The following is a 16949-nucleotide window of genomic DNA, read 5'->3' as shown; positions in this document are numbered from 1 at the left end:
AAAATGAGTTATATACAAGGGAACCCCATAAGGCTATCAGCTGATTTTTCAGCAGAACCTTTGCAGGCCAGTAGGGAATGGCAAGATATATTTAAAGTGCTGAAAGGACAAAATCTACAACCTAGGGTACTCTACCCAGCAAGGTTATCATTCAGAATTGAAGAGGAGACAAAGAACTTCTCAGAGAAGCAAAAACTAAAAGAGTTCATCAATAATAAACCAGTCTTACAAGAAGTGTTAAAGGGTCTTCTTACTAAGTGGGAAAAAAAGGCTACAACAAGAAATAAGAAATTATAGAAAGGGAAAAATCCTGCTGGTAAAGGCTATGGATCAACCACTTAAATTAGCTAGTACAAAGGTTAAAAGACAAAGATTGTGAAGTCAACTATAACAACAATAAACAGTTAAGGGATAGACATCAAGATGTAAAATATGACATCAAAAACACAAAACAGGGTTCCCTGGTGGCACAGTGGTTGAGAGTCCACGTGCTGATGCAGGGGACATGGGTTCATGCCCCGGTCCGGGAAGATCCCACATGCCACAGAGCGGCTAGGCCCGTGAGCCATGGCTGCTAAGCCTGAGCGTCTGGAGCCTGTGCTCCACAACGGGAGAGGCCACAACAGTGAGAGGCCCACGTACCCCAAAAAAAAAAAAAAAAAAAAAAAAAAAACCACACACAAAACATGGTGGGGCAGCTGAAATGTAGAGCTTTTAGAATGTGTTTGAACTTAAATGACTACCAGTTTTTAATAAGTAGAAATGGTTATAGATCAACATGTAAATACAAATCAAAAAACCTACAATAGATATACAAAACTAGAGAGAAAGGAACACAAATATAACACTAAAGAAAATCATCAAACCACAAAACAAGAGACTAAAAGAAGAAAAAAAGAACAGAGAACTACAAAACAACCAGAACACAGAAAAAAAAAAAATGGCAATAAGTGCATGCCTATCAATAATCACTTTAAATGTCGATGGATTAAATGCCCAATCAAAAGACAAAGAGTGGCTAACTGGATGAAAAAATAAGACCCATCTATATGCTGCCTAAAAGATACTCACTTCTGAGCTAAAGACACACAGACTGAAAGTGAGGGGATGGAAAAACGCAAATGGAAACAAAGAGAAAGCTGGGTAGCAATATTCATATCAGAAAAAAAATAGACTTTAAAACAAAGTCTATAATAAAAAACAAAGAAGGGCATTATATAATGATAAAGAGAACAATACAAGAAGCAGATATAATGTTCATCAACATATATACAAATATTAACAGACATGAAGGGAGAAATTAACAATAATACAATAATAATAGGGGACTTTAACACCCCACTTACATCAATGGACAGATCATCCAGAAAAAAAATCAATAAGGAAACACTGGCCTTAGATCAGGGTCCCCAACCCCCAGGCCGCAGACCAGTACCAGTCCGCAGCCTGTTAGGAACTGGGCCACACAGTAAGAGGTAAGTAGTGGGCGAGTGAGTGAAACTTCATCTACCACTCGCTCCCAATCACTGGCGATCGTTGGCATTACTGCCTGAACCATCCCCCCTGCCCCCCGGTCCATGGAAAAATTGTCTTTCACAAAGCCGGTCCCTTGGGCCAAAAAGGTTGGGGACCACTGCCCTAAATGACACATTAGACCAGTTGGACTTAGTAGATATCTACAGGACATTCCATCCAATACCAGTAGAATACATATTCTTTTCAAGTGCACATGGAATATTTCTAGGAGAGACCACATACTAGGCCACAAAACAAGTCTCAACAAACTTAAAAGGATAGAAATTATATCGAGCATTTTTTCCACAATGGTGTGAAATTAGAAATCAATTACAGGAAGAAAAATGGGAAAAACACAATCACATGAAGACTAAACAATATGTTAATAAAAAAAACAATGGGTCAATGAAGAAATCAAAGAGGAAATCAGAAAATACCTTGCAACCAATTAGAATAAAGCCATAACCTTCCAAAAATCTATGGAATGCAACAAAACTAGAGAAGTTTATACTGATAGAGGCCTACCACATGAAACAAGAAAAATGCCAGATAAACTACCTAACCTACCACCTAAAGGAATTAGAAAAAGAACAAACAAACACCAAAGTCAGAAGAAGGAAGGAAATAATAAAGATCAGAGAGGAAACAAATTAAATAGAGACAAGAAAATGATGTAGAAAAGATCAATAAAACCAAGAACTTGGTTTTGGAAAAGATAAACAAAATAGATAAGCCATTAGAGAGACTCATTAAAAAATGGGGAAAGGACCAAAATGAACAAAATAAGAAATGAAAAACAAGTTACAATCAGAATCACAGAAATACAAATAATCATAAGAGAATTCTATGAACAGTTATATGCCAACAAACTGGACAACCTAGAAGAAATGGATAAATTCCTAGAAACATACAATCTTCTGAGACTGAATCAGGAAGAAATAAATAATCTGAAAATATCAATTATTAGTATTGAAATTGAAGCAGTGATCAAAAAACTCCCAACAAATACAAGTCCAGGATCAGACAGGGGAATTCTACTAAACATAAAAAGAACAGTTAATAACTATACTTCTCAAACTATTCCCAAAAATGAAGAGGAGAGAAAATTCCCAAATTTATTCTACAATGCCACTTTTACTCTAATACCAAAATCAGCCAAAGATACTACAAAAAAAAAAAAAGAAGAAGAAGAAGAAAGAAAGTAAAGAAAAGAAAGAAAATTACAGGCCAAAATCCCTGATGAATACAGATGCAAAAATCCTCAAAAATAATTTAGCAAATCAAATCAACATATAAATAGGTTCATAGACCATGATCAAGTTTGATTTCTTTCTTTTAAAAAATGTTTTATTTTTTTTTTTCTTCTTGGCCATGCCACACAGCATGTGGGATCTTTGCTCCCCAATCAGGGATCAAACCCGCAGCCCCTGCAGTAGAAGTGCAGAGTCTTAACCAATGGACCACCAGGGAAGTCCCAAGTTTGATTTCTTCCACGGATATAAGAATGGTTCAATGTCTGCAAATCAATCAATGTGATATACCACATTAGCAAAAGGAAAGATAAGAATCACACGATCTTCTCAATAGGTGGCAGAAAAAGCATCTGACAAAACTCAACACGCATTTATGATAAAAATGCTCAACAAAGTAGGTATAGAGGGAATATATCTCAACATAATAAAGGCCATATATGACAAGACCACAGCTAACATCATACTCAATGTAGAAAATTGGAAAGAATTTCCTTAAAGTTCAGGAATAAGACAAGGATGCCCACTCTTGCCACTTTTATTCAACATAGTATTGAAACTCCTAGCCACAGCAATCAGTCAAGAAAAAGAAACAAAAGGCATCCAAACTGGAAGGGAAGAAGTAAAACTGTCACTATTTGCAAATGACATGATACTGCATATAGGAAACCCTAAAGTCTCTGCCAGAAAACTATTAGAGCCCAATAAATGAATTCAGTAAAGCTGCAGGTATAAGATTAATATACAGAAATCTGTTGCTTTTTTTTTTTTAATTTGGCTGCACTGCACGTCTTGCAGGATCTTAGTTACCCGACCAGAGATCGAACCCAGGCCCCAGCAGTGAAAGTGCCATATCCTAACCAGTGGACTGCCAGGTAATTCCCCTAAGAAAACAATCCCATTTACAGTCACATCAAAAAGAATTAAATACCTAGGAATAAATATAACTAGGGAAGTGAAAGACCTATACTCTGAAAAATATAAAACACTGATGAAGGAAATTGAAGATGATACAAATAAATATAAAGATATCCCATGTTCATGGAAAGAATTAATATCATTAAAATGTCCATACTATGCAAAGCCATCTATAGATTCAGTGAAATCCCTATCAAAATACCCATAACATATTTCATAGAACAAGAACAAATAATCCTAAAATTTGTATAGAACCACAAAAAAACCCACAAATAGCCAAACAATCTTCAAAACAAAAATGAACAAAGTTGGAAGTGCCCTGCCCCTGACTTCAGAATACACTGCAAAGCTACAGGAATCAAAACAGTATGGTATGAGCACAAAAACAGACACATAGATCAATGGAACAGAATAGAGAGCCCAGAAATAAACCCATGCACATATGGTGAATTAAGCTATGACAAAGGAGGCAAAGTCATACAATGGGTAAAATACAGTCTTTTCAATAAGTGGTGATGGGAAAACTGGAGAGCTACATCTAAAAGAATAAACTTAGAACATTTCCTCATACCATATACAAAAATAAAATTGATTAACGACTGAAATGTAAGTCTGAAAATAATAAAACTCGAGAAGATAACCTAGGCAGTACACCCTTTGACATAAGTCTTAGTGATATTATTGCCGGGGGGTCTGCCTCCTCAATCAAGGGATACAAAAGCAAAACTAAACAAATGGAACCTAATTAAACTTAAAAGCTTTTCCACAGTGAAGTAAATCATCAACAAAACAGAAAGGCCACCTCCTGAATGGGAGAAGATATTTGAAAGTGGCATGTCTGATAACAGGTTAATATCCACAATATATAAAGAGCTCATAAAAATCAATATTAAAAAATGAATAATCCAATTTTAAAAATGGGCAGAATACCTGAGCTGACTTTTTTCAAAAGAAGACTTAGATGACATATATGATCATCTCAATAGATGCAGAAAAAGCTTCTGGTAAACATCTATTTATGATAAAAAAATCTCCAGAGAGTGGGCATAGAGGGAAAATACCTCAACATAATAAAGGCCATATATGACAAACCCACATCTAACATCATACTCTATGGTGAAAAGCTGAAAATTTTTTCTCTAAGATCAGGAACAAGAAGAGAATACTCACTCTCACCACTTTCCTTCAACATAGTTCTGGAAGTCCTAGCCACAGCAATCAGAAAAGAAAAAGAAATAAAAGTAATCCAAATTGGAAAGGAAGAAGTAAAACTGTCACTATTTGCAGATGACATGATACTATACTTAGAAAATCCTAAAGAAGCCACCAGAAAACTACTACAGCTCATCAATGAATTCAGTAAAGTTGCAGGATACGAAATTAATATATAGAAATCTGTTGCATTTCTATACATTAACAATGAACTATCAGAAAGAGAAAATAGGGAAACAATCCTGTTTACCATTGCAATATAAAGAATAAAATACCTAGGAATAAACCTACTTAAGTAAGTAAAAGACCTGTACTTGGAAAACTATAAGACACTGATGAAAGAAATTGAAGAGGACACAAAAGATGGAAAGATATACCATACTTATGGATTGGTAGAATTAATATTGTTAAAATGACCATAATACCCAAGGCAATCTACAAATTCAGTGCAATCCCTATCAAAATACCAATAGCATTTTTTCACAGAAATAGAAAAAATAATTTTAAAATTTGTATGGAAAAACAAAAGACTCCTAGTAGCCAAAACAATTTTAAGAAAGAAGAACAGAGCTGAAGGAATTATGTTCCCTGACTTCATACTATTCTACAAAGCTACAGTAATCAAAACAGTGTAGTACTGGCACAAAAACAGACACATAGATCAATAGAACAGAATAGAGAGCCCATAAATAAACCGACACACTCATGGTCAATTAATCTATCACAAAGGAGGCAAGAATATACAATGGAGAAAAGACAGTCTCTTCAATAAGTGGTGCTGGGGAAACTGGACAGCTACATGTAAAAGAATGAAATTAGAACATTCTTTAACACTATATACAAAAATAAACTCAAAATGAATTAAAGACCTAAATTGATATTATAAAACTCCTAGGGGAAAAAAAACATAAGCAGAACACTCTGACACAGCAATATTTTTTTTGGATCTGTCTCCTAAAGCAAAGGAAACAAGAGAAAAAAATAAACAAATGGGCCTAATTAAACTTAAAAGCTTTTATACAGCAAAGGAAACCACTGACAAAATGAAAAGAAAACCTACCGAATGAGAGAAGATATTTGCAAATGATATGACCAATAAGGGATTAATATCCAACATATATAAACAGCTCATACAACTCAACATCAAAAACACAAACCACCCAATTAAAAACTGGTCAGAAGAACTGAATAGACATTTTTCCAAAGAGAAAATGCAGATGGCCAACAGGCACATGAAAAGATGCTCAACATTGCTAATCATCAGGAAAATGCAAATCAAAACCATGATAAGATTTCACTTCATGCCTGTCAGAATGGCTATCATCAAAAAGAACACAAATTACAAATGTTGGTGAGAATGTGGAGAAAAGGGAACCCCTGTACACTGTTGGTGGGAACGTTAATTAGTGCAGTCACACTGAAAAATTGTATGGAGATTTCTCAAAAAACTAAAAATAGAGCTGGCAAATGACCCAGCAATTCCACTCCTGGGTATATATCCCCCAAAAACCCCAAAAACACTAATTCAAAAAGATACATGCACTCCAATGTTCACAGTAGCATTATTTACAATAGCCAAGATATGGAAGCAACTCATGTGCCCATCAACATATGAATGGATAAAGAAGATGTGTTATACATACACAATGGAAGGCTACTCAGCCATCAAAAAAGAAAATATTGCCATGTGCAACAACATGGATGGACTTGGAGGGTATTACGCTAAGTGAAATAAGTCAGACAGAGAAAGACAGATACTGCATGACATCACTTATATGTGGAGTCTAAAAAATATAACAAACTATTTTGAATATAACAAAAAAGCAGACTTACAGATATAGAGAAAAAACTACTGGTTACCACTGGGGAGAGGGGCAATATAGGATTTGGGGATTAAGAAGTACATAGTATTATGTATAAGCTACAAAGATAAACTGTACAACACATGGAATATAGCCAATATCTTGTGATAACTACATATGGAGTATAAGCTTTACAAATTGTGAATCACTATATTGTACACCTGCAACTTATATAATAGTGTACATCAACCATAACTCAATAAAAAAAGATAATATTACAGACAACTTTGAGCTTCTAGTCAACAACTTAGATAACATGGACTGGTAGGGAGCATTGAGTTGATGTTAATGTATAACCAAGACTAAGCCACTGTATGGGTTGTAGTTTCAAATATATTGTTAGTAACATTGATAATGTACCATGAAAATATTATTAATAAAAACAAAATGTGAGGAAAGGGAAGAGGTAGGAATTATGAAGATGCTAATTTCCTTATTTTTCATAGGAGAGTTAAACATAGAACCTGAAATTTAAGCACATGTTTACAAAATGTGAAAACTTCTATTCTTAATGACTTCCCTTTTTTTAATCTTAGATCTTTTAGGAACTAATATCTTGTGGAACAGGAATATTATTTTCTAAATTTCAAGACCTCCTTATACTGTACTTTATTTCTTTTTTCTCTGTTATTAAATTCAATAAAATTAAAGTTAACATTTTAATTAAAAACAATGTCTTTAAAAATATCCTATCTTTACCCCAATTTCAAAACAACTACAAAATTATAAGACTGTATAGTACTGGCACAAGGGTCAACATAAAAATCAATGGCAAGAAGTTGAGATCCAGAAATTAACCCTTATATTAATGATCAATTATTTTCAACAAGGGTACCAAGACACTCAGTGGGGAAAAAATTGTCTCTTCCATGAATGTTCTGGGACAACTGAATAATTACATGCAAAAGAATGAACTTTGACCCCTCCTCACACCATACACAAAATTTAGCTCAAACTAGACCATAGACATAAATGTAAGTGCCCAAACTATAAAATTCTTAAAAGAAAATATAGGAGTGATTCTTCGTGACCTTAGGTAGGAAAAGAAGGCTTTGCCTAAACTAAGCACCAAAAGCACTAGGTACAAAAGAAAAATTAGATAAACTGAATTTCATCAAAATTAAAAACTTTTGTGCTTCAAAAGATACTATCAAGAAAGTGAAAAGAGGGCTTCCCTGGTGGCACAGTGGTTGAGAGTCCACCTGCCGATGCAGGGGACATGGGTTCGTGCCCCAGTCCGGGAAGATCCCACATGCTGCGGAGCGGCTGGGCCCGTGAGCCATGGCCGCTAAGCCTGCGCGTCCAGAGCCTGTGCTCCGCAACGGGAGAGGCCACAACAGTAAGAGGCCCACATACCGCAAACAAAAAAAAAAAAAAAGGAAGAGAGTGAAAAGACAATCCATATATAGGAGAAAATATTTGCAAATCTATATATCTGATAAGGACTTATATCTAGAATATATAAAGAACATTTATAAGTCAGTAATAAAAAGACAAACAACCCAGTTTAAAAATAGACAAAAGATACAAATAGTTACTTCTCCAAAACAGATTTACAAATGGCCAATAAGAACATGAAAAGATGCTCAATGTTACTAGCCATCAGGGAAATGGAAATCAAAACCATTTTGAGATACCACTTCATACTCACTTGGATGGCTAGAATCAATAAAGTCAGATAATACCAAGTGTTGGTGAGGATGTGGAGAAATTGGAGCTCTCACACACTGCTAGTGGGAATGTAAAATGGTGCAGCCACTTTGCAAAATTGTCTGGAAGTTCCTCAAAAAGTTAAACATAGTATTATCAAAGGATCCAGTAATTCCACTCCTAGGTATATAACCATGAGAAATGGAAACATGTGTCCACACAAAACCTTGAAGGCACATGTTCATAGCAGCATGATTTGTAATAGCCAAAAAGTGGAAATAACCCAAATGTCTATCAACAGATGAATGGATAAGTCAAATTGGTATATCCATACAATGGAATATTACTCAGCAATAAAAAGAACAAAGTTCTGATACATATTATAAGATGAATGGACCCTTGAAAACATTATCTTAAGTGAAAAAGGTCAGTCACAAAAGACCACATATTGTATGATTTCATTTATATATGTCCCAAAGAGGTAAATCTATAGAGACTGAAAGTAGATTATTGATTGCCTGGGGCTGGGAGGATTGAGGAGAAATAGAGAGTGACCACTAATGTGTGCAGAGTTTCTTTTGGGGGTGATAAAAATGTTCTAAAATTGATTGTGGTAATAGATTGTACAAGTCTGTATATGTACTAAAAAAGATGGAATTGTACACTTTAAATAGGCAAATTGTATGGTGTATAAATTATATCACAATAAAGCTGTCCCCAAAAAGTGGATTAGGAAAATAAATTGTGGTTACAGCCATTAAAAATTTTTTTCACGTTAAGGCCAACTTGATTTATCTTAAAAATCAACAAACAAGTTTCTCTTGTTTCGAGTAATTAAATCCATTCAGAATATCTCTAATATAAATGGTTTAGAATTGGTCCAGCTATAAACAAATAGGCCAGTAGAATAGAATGCCTAGAAACAGGCAAAACTATGTATGGGAAATTGGTATATGACAGAAGTAGTAAAAAAAAAAAAAAAAAAAAAAGAAAGAAAAAATCAGTTAGGATGGGGGGGTGTTGAACCAAAACTTCAATACATTAATTTGGCACAAGTGGTTATCCATATAGAAAAAGATAAAATTAGATCTTAACCTCTGAATATATACAAAAATAAATTTCAACTAGATTAAAGACCTAATATTAAAAACTTCTGCTCTGCAAAAGTGATTACAAACAACATGAAAAGACAAACCATTTCTATACAGATACTCTAGAGAAAATAAAGTACATATACATTGCAGCATATTTTGTAAATAGGAAAAAAAACAACCAATATTTACCAGAAGAACGAAAACACCATCATTTATTCATACAAAAGAAATCTATACAGTACGAAATGTAACAACATGGATAAATCTCTAAAACATAATGCTGTGTTAAAAAGTAAATTTCAAAAAGGTATATAAAATATTATACCAGTTATGTAAAGTTCAAAAACATAAAAATAGTACATCATTAATAAACACATACACATAAAGTAGAAATATACAAACAAGCATGGAAAGAATACACACCACCTTGAAGATAGCAATATTATGAGACAAAAGGGACAGAGGGAATAAGATGAAGGGGTAGGGCTTTAACTCATCTAGAACTTTTGCTTATTTAAAAAAACTGAAGCAAATATGGTAAAATCCGCCCAGTAAATATACTACTATAGGGGTCAGTTAATTATTTTCTGTATGTTTGATATATTTCATAATGTAAAAAAAAAATCAAATAATGCCCCAAATAAAATTTTAAAACACATATAAAGATCTTATTTTTATAAGATTGCTTGTCTTCATGCCTATGTGTTTATATATGTGTGTGTATATATATATATGTATGTGTATATATGCTCTACCTCTATTTATTAGATAGGTAGATAGATCAATCTAGAAAAATGTTCACCTAATATTAACATAACATCATATAGCATTGGCATTTATTTTCTTTACTATGCTTTTCAAGTTTTGATGCTACTTCTAATAACAAATATATGTCTTTTTTTTCTAAAAGTCAAAGAGTTTTGCTTTATATTTTTCCATACCTTATTCATATTTCCTTGGTTTTTACCTAATGTACATTTCCTGTTCCAGGACCCACCCCATCCAGTATATCACATTACATTTAGTTGTCATGTCTCTTTAAGGTCTTCTTGGCTGTGACAGTTTCTCAGACTTTCCTTATTTTTAGTGACCTTGACAAATTTTAGGAGTAATGGTCAGGTATATTGTAAAGTATCCCTGAACTGGGATTTATCTGATGTGTTCCTCATGGTTACACTGGGGTTATGGGTTATCAGGAAGAAGACCGTAAGTTTAAGGTACATCATATAAAGGGTACATACTAGTAACATGACTTACCACCATTGATATTGACCTTAATCACCTGGCTGAGGTGGTGTGTGTCATGTTTCTCTGCTGTAAAGTTACTCTTTTTTCCCTCTTCGCGAGGAAGTCACCATGTGCTGCTCACACTTAAGGAGTGGGTAGCTATCCCCCACGTCTTTGAGGGCATAGCGTCTACAGAGAATATTTGGAATTACTAACACGGGAGATTTGTCTCTTCTTCTCCATTTATTTGTTTGTTTATTCCTTCCTTCCTTCAATCATTTATTTATCTCAGCATGAACTCAGGGATATTTACTTTTTAATGTGGGTTATAATCAATTACCACTTTATTTTATTGCTCAAATTGTCCCAACTTTGGTCATTGGGATCCCTTTCAACTGGCCCCTCTGTCTCTTTGACATAGCACCCTCAGTGTGTTGTTTTTGTTTTGTTTTATATCAATTTTTCAAAGCAATATGCATAAAGATCAATGTATTAATGAGAGAGATGCTAATAGATATATTAATAATGCTTAGTACACTGTCACGCACACTCAATCATAAGTAAAATTACTGATATAACTTAGCTAACAATAGTAGCTCAACAACAATATTATTAAAAAGTTCTACGTTATTTTTTTAATTTTTCACATTGGAAAACACTGATAGCTCTATTACTAGGAGTTAACCTCTGTGGAGCACTTACTATGTCGGGTACCATGCTAAGCGCTTAACATCTACTGTTCCATTTAACCCTCACAATAACCCTATGGCTAAACCTTGAGGAATATAAGGCTTAGTTTCATCACTCTAGGAGTCAAGGATGGTGCTTCTCAAAGTGTGGTCTCTGGACCAGCAGCATCAGTATCACCTGAGAATTTGTTATAAATGCATATTCTTGGCTCTCACTCCAGACCTGCCAAATCAGAAACTCTGGGGTGGGGCTTAGAAGGTTGTGTTTTAACATGCCCTCCAGGTGGTTCTGAGGCATGCTAACAGTTGAGAAAATGATGGAGCCAGAATTTAATTCCAGGTATGAGACTTCAGAGTCCATCAAAGCCCATGTGCTTTATCACTTAATAATACTCCACCCCTTAACTACTAAAAAGAAAACCGGCTATAGGTGATCTCTACTTAAAAACTGGTGTTAAATGAGATAGGATTCTGGGGTAGTTTCATTCTATACTCTTTGCTTCTAGTGCTTGACCAAGTAATTTTAAATACTAAATTCACCACTAGAAGGAGCCCCTATATCCCCTCAAGTATTGAATCTTTAAAGCAAAAAATAAAATCATACAAACCAAAAAAAGCCTAAAATTTTACTGGAGAGAGGTTTTATTTCTGTGCATCAGCATTAAAACAATTTGCTTAAGCTTCTTAACATGGGACAGCTGCATCTGAAGTTATATTGTTTAGGCATAAACACTAGCAAATAAATACAATATATCATGGTTGGTCATTTAACATCTTTCTTCATTTCTAAAATGGGACAGGGACTTCCCTGGTGGTCCAGTGGTAAAGAATCCGCCTTCCAATGCAGGGGATGCAGGTTCCATCCCTGGTCAGGGAACTAAGATCCCACATGCTGTGGGGCAACTAAGCCCACATGCCACAACTATTGAGCTTGCACACTTCAACGAGACGCCTCAGCTAGAAAGAAGCCCATATGCCGTACCTAGAGAGAAAACCCGAGCAGAGAGTGCGTAAAGAAAAGATCCTGCAGGCCTCAACAAAGATCCCGTGTGCCACAGCTAAGACCCAACGCAGCCAAAAGAAAAACATAAGGAAAATAAATAAATATTTTTTTAAAAATAAAATGGGACAAAAGGGTAGGGGAGGAGAAATATTAACAAAATAATAACATAATTTAAGTAAAATAATCTAATTTAAACATCATCTCTAAAGTTCTAAAGAAAGAATAGAAAAAAATTTTTAATGATTCAGTTATGTGTATAGCTGTCTCTTTCCACGTTATTCAGAGCACATGGATTAAAGATTGGTAAATCCAGCATCTGGTACATGATGAGTTCTCAGTAAGTAGGGCTGAATAAATGAGTGAATGAAGTTAATGTAACTCTTTGTCTCCACTGGACCTTTCTTAAGCCATCCCGCACTGGAATTTATTCAATTTTATACAAAATAAGATTGTGCTGTTTTTCACAATAAATATACAAATATCATATAGTGGTTTATGAAAAGGCAGTTGTAGTTTAAGAAAAGTCAGGTTACACTGCTTGTAACCTGGAACAATAATCCCGAGAGATTTTGGAATGCTACAACCAATGATGGGCACACCCTCTCCTTATTCCAAACATGAAATGATATTCATTGACTACTTAGTATTTTATGTTTATATTTGTTTAATAACTTTGGAAAAAAGCATAATGGGGGGGAGTGGATCCTGGTACAGTGGAAAGAGCACTGGAGAGAGAGGGAAGACAAAGGATTTAATTCCAGCTCCCCTACTATCTCATCATGTGACCTTGGCCATGGCACTTGGCCTCCCCAGGCCCCCAGCTCCTCTTCTATGAGAGGTGTCCTAGGAGAAAGTATAGTCTATAAGAAAGAAAGTTTCTCCAAGCAGTGCAAACACTGGAGAACAATTGTAATGATGCATGTTTTGAAATGTCTGTTGACAGGAGAATAAGATCAAAGAGACTAAATGTCAGGAGAAGGGTTCCTAGAACACATTCAGCCCATTCGTTGGGTGGAGACTGAAAGAGTGCACTTCAATATATATTTATTCAACAATTACTATACTATATATGAGGCATCTGCTAAAAGATATGAGTTACATGATGAATAAGATAGTCCTTACTATAGCACATCAATATCTTCACATAGATACCAAGATAAGGACTTTGATGGTTAATCTGTGTCACCTTGACTAGGCCACAGGATGCCCAGACATTTGGCTAAACATTACTCTGGGTGTGTTTGTAAGGGTGTTTCTGGATGGGCTCAACATTTGAATTGGTAGACCGAGGAAAAGGGATTGCCCTCCCTAATGTGGGTGGGCCTCATCCAACCAATTTAAGACCTGACAAAAACAAAAAGGCTGAGGAAGAGGGATTTCCTCCTGCCTGACTGTGTGAGCTGAGATTTTGGTTTTTTCCAGTCTTCAGACCCAGCCAGAAACATCAGCTCTTCTTGGGTCTTGAGCCTAATAGCTTTCATACTGGAATTCATGCCATTAGCTCTCCTGGGTTTCCAGCTTGCTGACTACAAATCTTGGGAATTGGCCTCCATAATTATAGGAGCCAATTCTTTATAAGAAAACCATATATATGGTTCTCTCTGGAGAACCCTGACTAATACAAGGACCAAACTCCTTAGCATGGCCGAGATGCCCTACAAGACCTGGCCCTACCTACCCTCCCACTGCAACACATATCATCATGCCCACTTCCTCTACTCCAGCCTCACTGGTTTTCTTCCATTTCCTCACACACACCATGCTCCCTCTGTCATGGGGTTTTCACTTACTCATTCACTGGCAAACTCAGCTAATTACTGAGTTCCTACTATGAGTCAAGGACTGTGGTGGTATGGGAAATCTAACATGAACATGACAGCAAAGTGCTTGGTTTCATGGAGAATATATTCTAGTCAGGGGAGGCAAACAACATATAAACAAATAGAGAGTAGCATGTGCTTCAAAGGAAACAAAAAAGGGTGATATGGTAACAGCTAGGTGATCAGAGAAAGCCTCACTCTCTAGATCTCTTTTAAGTAGAATTCTATATGATGAAAAGGGGCCAGGCATGTGGAGATATGAGAACGGAGTGTTCTAGGCAGAGAAAACAAACACAAAACTGACTCTGAAATGAGCTAGATATATGCTAGAGACAGAAAGAAAGATATTGTAGCTATAGCACACTGGGGCAGTGAGCGAAGGTAGGCAAGAGTGAGATACAGCCTTAATAGCCAGAGTAAGAATTTAAAATTTTATTTTAAGTACACTGGGAGTGTGTCTTAGTCCATTGAGCTGCTAGAGCAAAAATGCCACAAACTGGGTAGCATAGAAAAAAAAAAACAGAAATTTACTTCTCACAATTCATGATCCAAGATCATGGCACTGGCCAATTCAGTGCCTGCTGAGACCGTCTGCTCAGTACACGATGTCAGAAGGAGCTAGGGAGCTCTCCGGAGTCTCTTGTATAAGAGCACTTAATCCCATTCACGAGGTCTCTGCCCTCATGCCCTAAGCACCTTCCAAAGGCCCCACATCCTAATACCATCACCTTAGTGGGTAGGATTTCAACATATGAATTTTGGGGAGACATAAACATTCAGACGCATCCAGCAGAGGCTCTGAAAGGTTGGCGTGATCTGACCCACATCTTTTATTTTGCACTTCAGTGTGTAACTACGGACATGAAGAGACCAGTAAGAAGGGTTTGCAGTAAAGGTGAATGATGCCAGTAGTTTGGATTACGGTGATGTAGAAATGAAGAAGGAATGGTTCAGGATATGTTTTGGAGGTAGAACAGGTGAGAACTGCCAGCATGCCTGGGGAAAAGAAAGGATGACTGCTAGATTTCTGACTAGAACAATCAGCTGGAGGTTGGTACCATTTTCTGAAACATGAAGTTGAGGTATAGATGGGAATGGGATGGAGGGGGGAGGGCAATTTGCCTGTATTATCCTTCTCTTTGGACTGTTTTTCCTTCCCTCTTCACCTAGTTACCCCCTTCCCAATTATTGGATCTCAGCTCAAACATCACTTTAGTCCTTTCCCCAAATAGTTCAAAACAAACGTTTATATTCAGTACATGCTCTCTTGGTGTCATCTATTTTTCCTTAGTACTTGTGTCACATTGCAGAAGTGGCTACTAACATGTTGACTTTTTTGCCCCTGCTGACAGCCTTCCCACCAGAAGACTTGGTAGCGAGACCATCCTAGATCATCCAGCCACCAGCAGACCCGCCAGCTGACCAGGAATGTATGAAAGAGCCCAGATGAGCAAACCCAAAGTAGAAAAACCACCCAGCTCACTCACGGAATCCCGAGTTAGCTAAAGCATTGCTGTAAGCCACTAGGTTTTGTGGTGGTTTGCTACACAGCAAAAACTGATACAATAGCACACAACTCAGTTACAATCTTACATGTATCAATATTTGTTTGATTAGTGTCTATCCCTCCAAGTGGGCTCTGTAAGAGTAAAGACTATTCTGGTTTTAAGTTACCACTCCATGCTCAGAGCTCGGCATAACATCTGGAACACACCAGGCAGTCAATGGATAACTTCCTGAATGAATGCAAGGGGAGAAGAGAGGCATACACTGTAACATGAGAGAATAAAAGTTCTGTAAGAGAGGTAACATAGGACGGGGGACATCCGTTTGTCCAAAACAAAGTTTTATCAGCACCAAGTGCTGAGGAATACAAGGCCAAGATTACATTGCCTCTGCCTCCAAGAGCTCAAAAGTCTAGACTACGGGACACAGTACAAAATCAACAGAATACACGACTTTGGAAGGGGGCCCTAACGCTGTCTGGAAGAGGGAAGAGTGCAAATTGTCACGGTAGGGTTCTTGAAAGAAATAAAGCCTAGATTTAGTCCTGATGGTGTTTACTTGGAAGAGCAGCAGAAGTGAAGGCCAAGGATAGGGGGTTTTGTTTGTTATTTATCTCGGGTTATATCGCAAAGGTTTAAGTGTCTCCTCATCAAACTCTAAGGCCCTTCAGGGCCGGGAAGGTTACGGGCGGAGAGGGGATTCTTATCTTTGTATTATTCCCAGTGTCGAACATTACTTTTTCCACAAAATGGGAACTCAGTAAATATTTGCTGAATAAGTGAAAAGCTGAATAAATGAATAAGGCGGAAAGCACTGCTCCTTCCAAGAGCCCACAAGTTAGGCTTCAACACAGAGAAGTGGACAAGATGAGCACAGTTTCTAAGACTCAGCGTCGCATAAGCAGAGACTGGCCCCACTGGCCTCCAGTTTTCCCTCCCTCCTCGTTACCGTTTGACCCGCTTTTCTCCTGCAAACTTTGCTCACAGTCCAGCATGTAGGGACGGAGGCGGGAGTTTGGTGGCGGGTTGCCGCAGGACGCGGAGAGGCCCGGCAGCCCCCAGCCTTCCGCCGCGTTCCAGACGCTCGCGCGGGCAGGAGCACGCAGGTGGACGCGCCGGCCGCTGGGCGCGGGTGGGTGCCGGGTCACCTCTCTCTCTCGCTTCCGCGCTCCGGGACGCCGGCGCCGATCGCGCGGGCGCGCGC

General features: G+C 37.0%; 1 long non-coding RNA gene across 2 annotated transcripts in view; it reads right to left on the bottom strand.

Moving 5' to 3' along the window:
- Positions 1–16916, bottom strand: part of LOC137210166 (uncharacterized) — a 139335-nt gene extending 122419 nt beyond the window's left edge. For both annotated transcript variants that reach the window (XR_010936290.1, XR_010936291.1), the window contains exon 1: positions 16695–16916. This is a non-coding gene — a long non-coding RNA (uncharacterized lncRNA). The remainder of the gene's footprint in view (positions 1–16694) is intronic.
- Positions 16917–16949: the final 33 nt, after the last annotated feature.

Source organism: Pseudorca crassidens, chromosome 17 (genome assembly GCF_039906515.1).
Source record: "Pseudorca crassidens isolate mPseCra1 chromosome 17, mPseCra1.hap1, whole genome shotgun sequence".
In the NCBI taxonomy this organism is placed as follows: domain Eukaryota; kingdom Metazoa; phylum Chordata; class Mammalia; order Artiodactyla; family Delphinidae; genus Pseudorca; species Pseudorca crassidens.
Note: the sequence above shows the minus strand (reverse complement) of the source record. Positions and strands in the feature narration are given on the sequence as shown.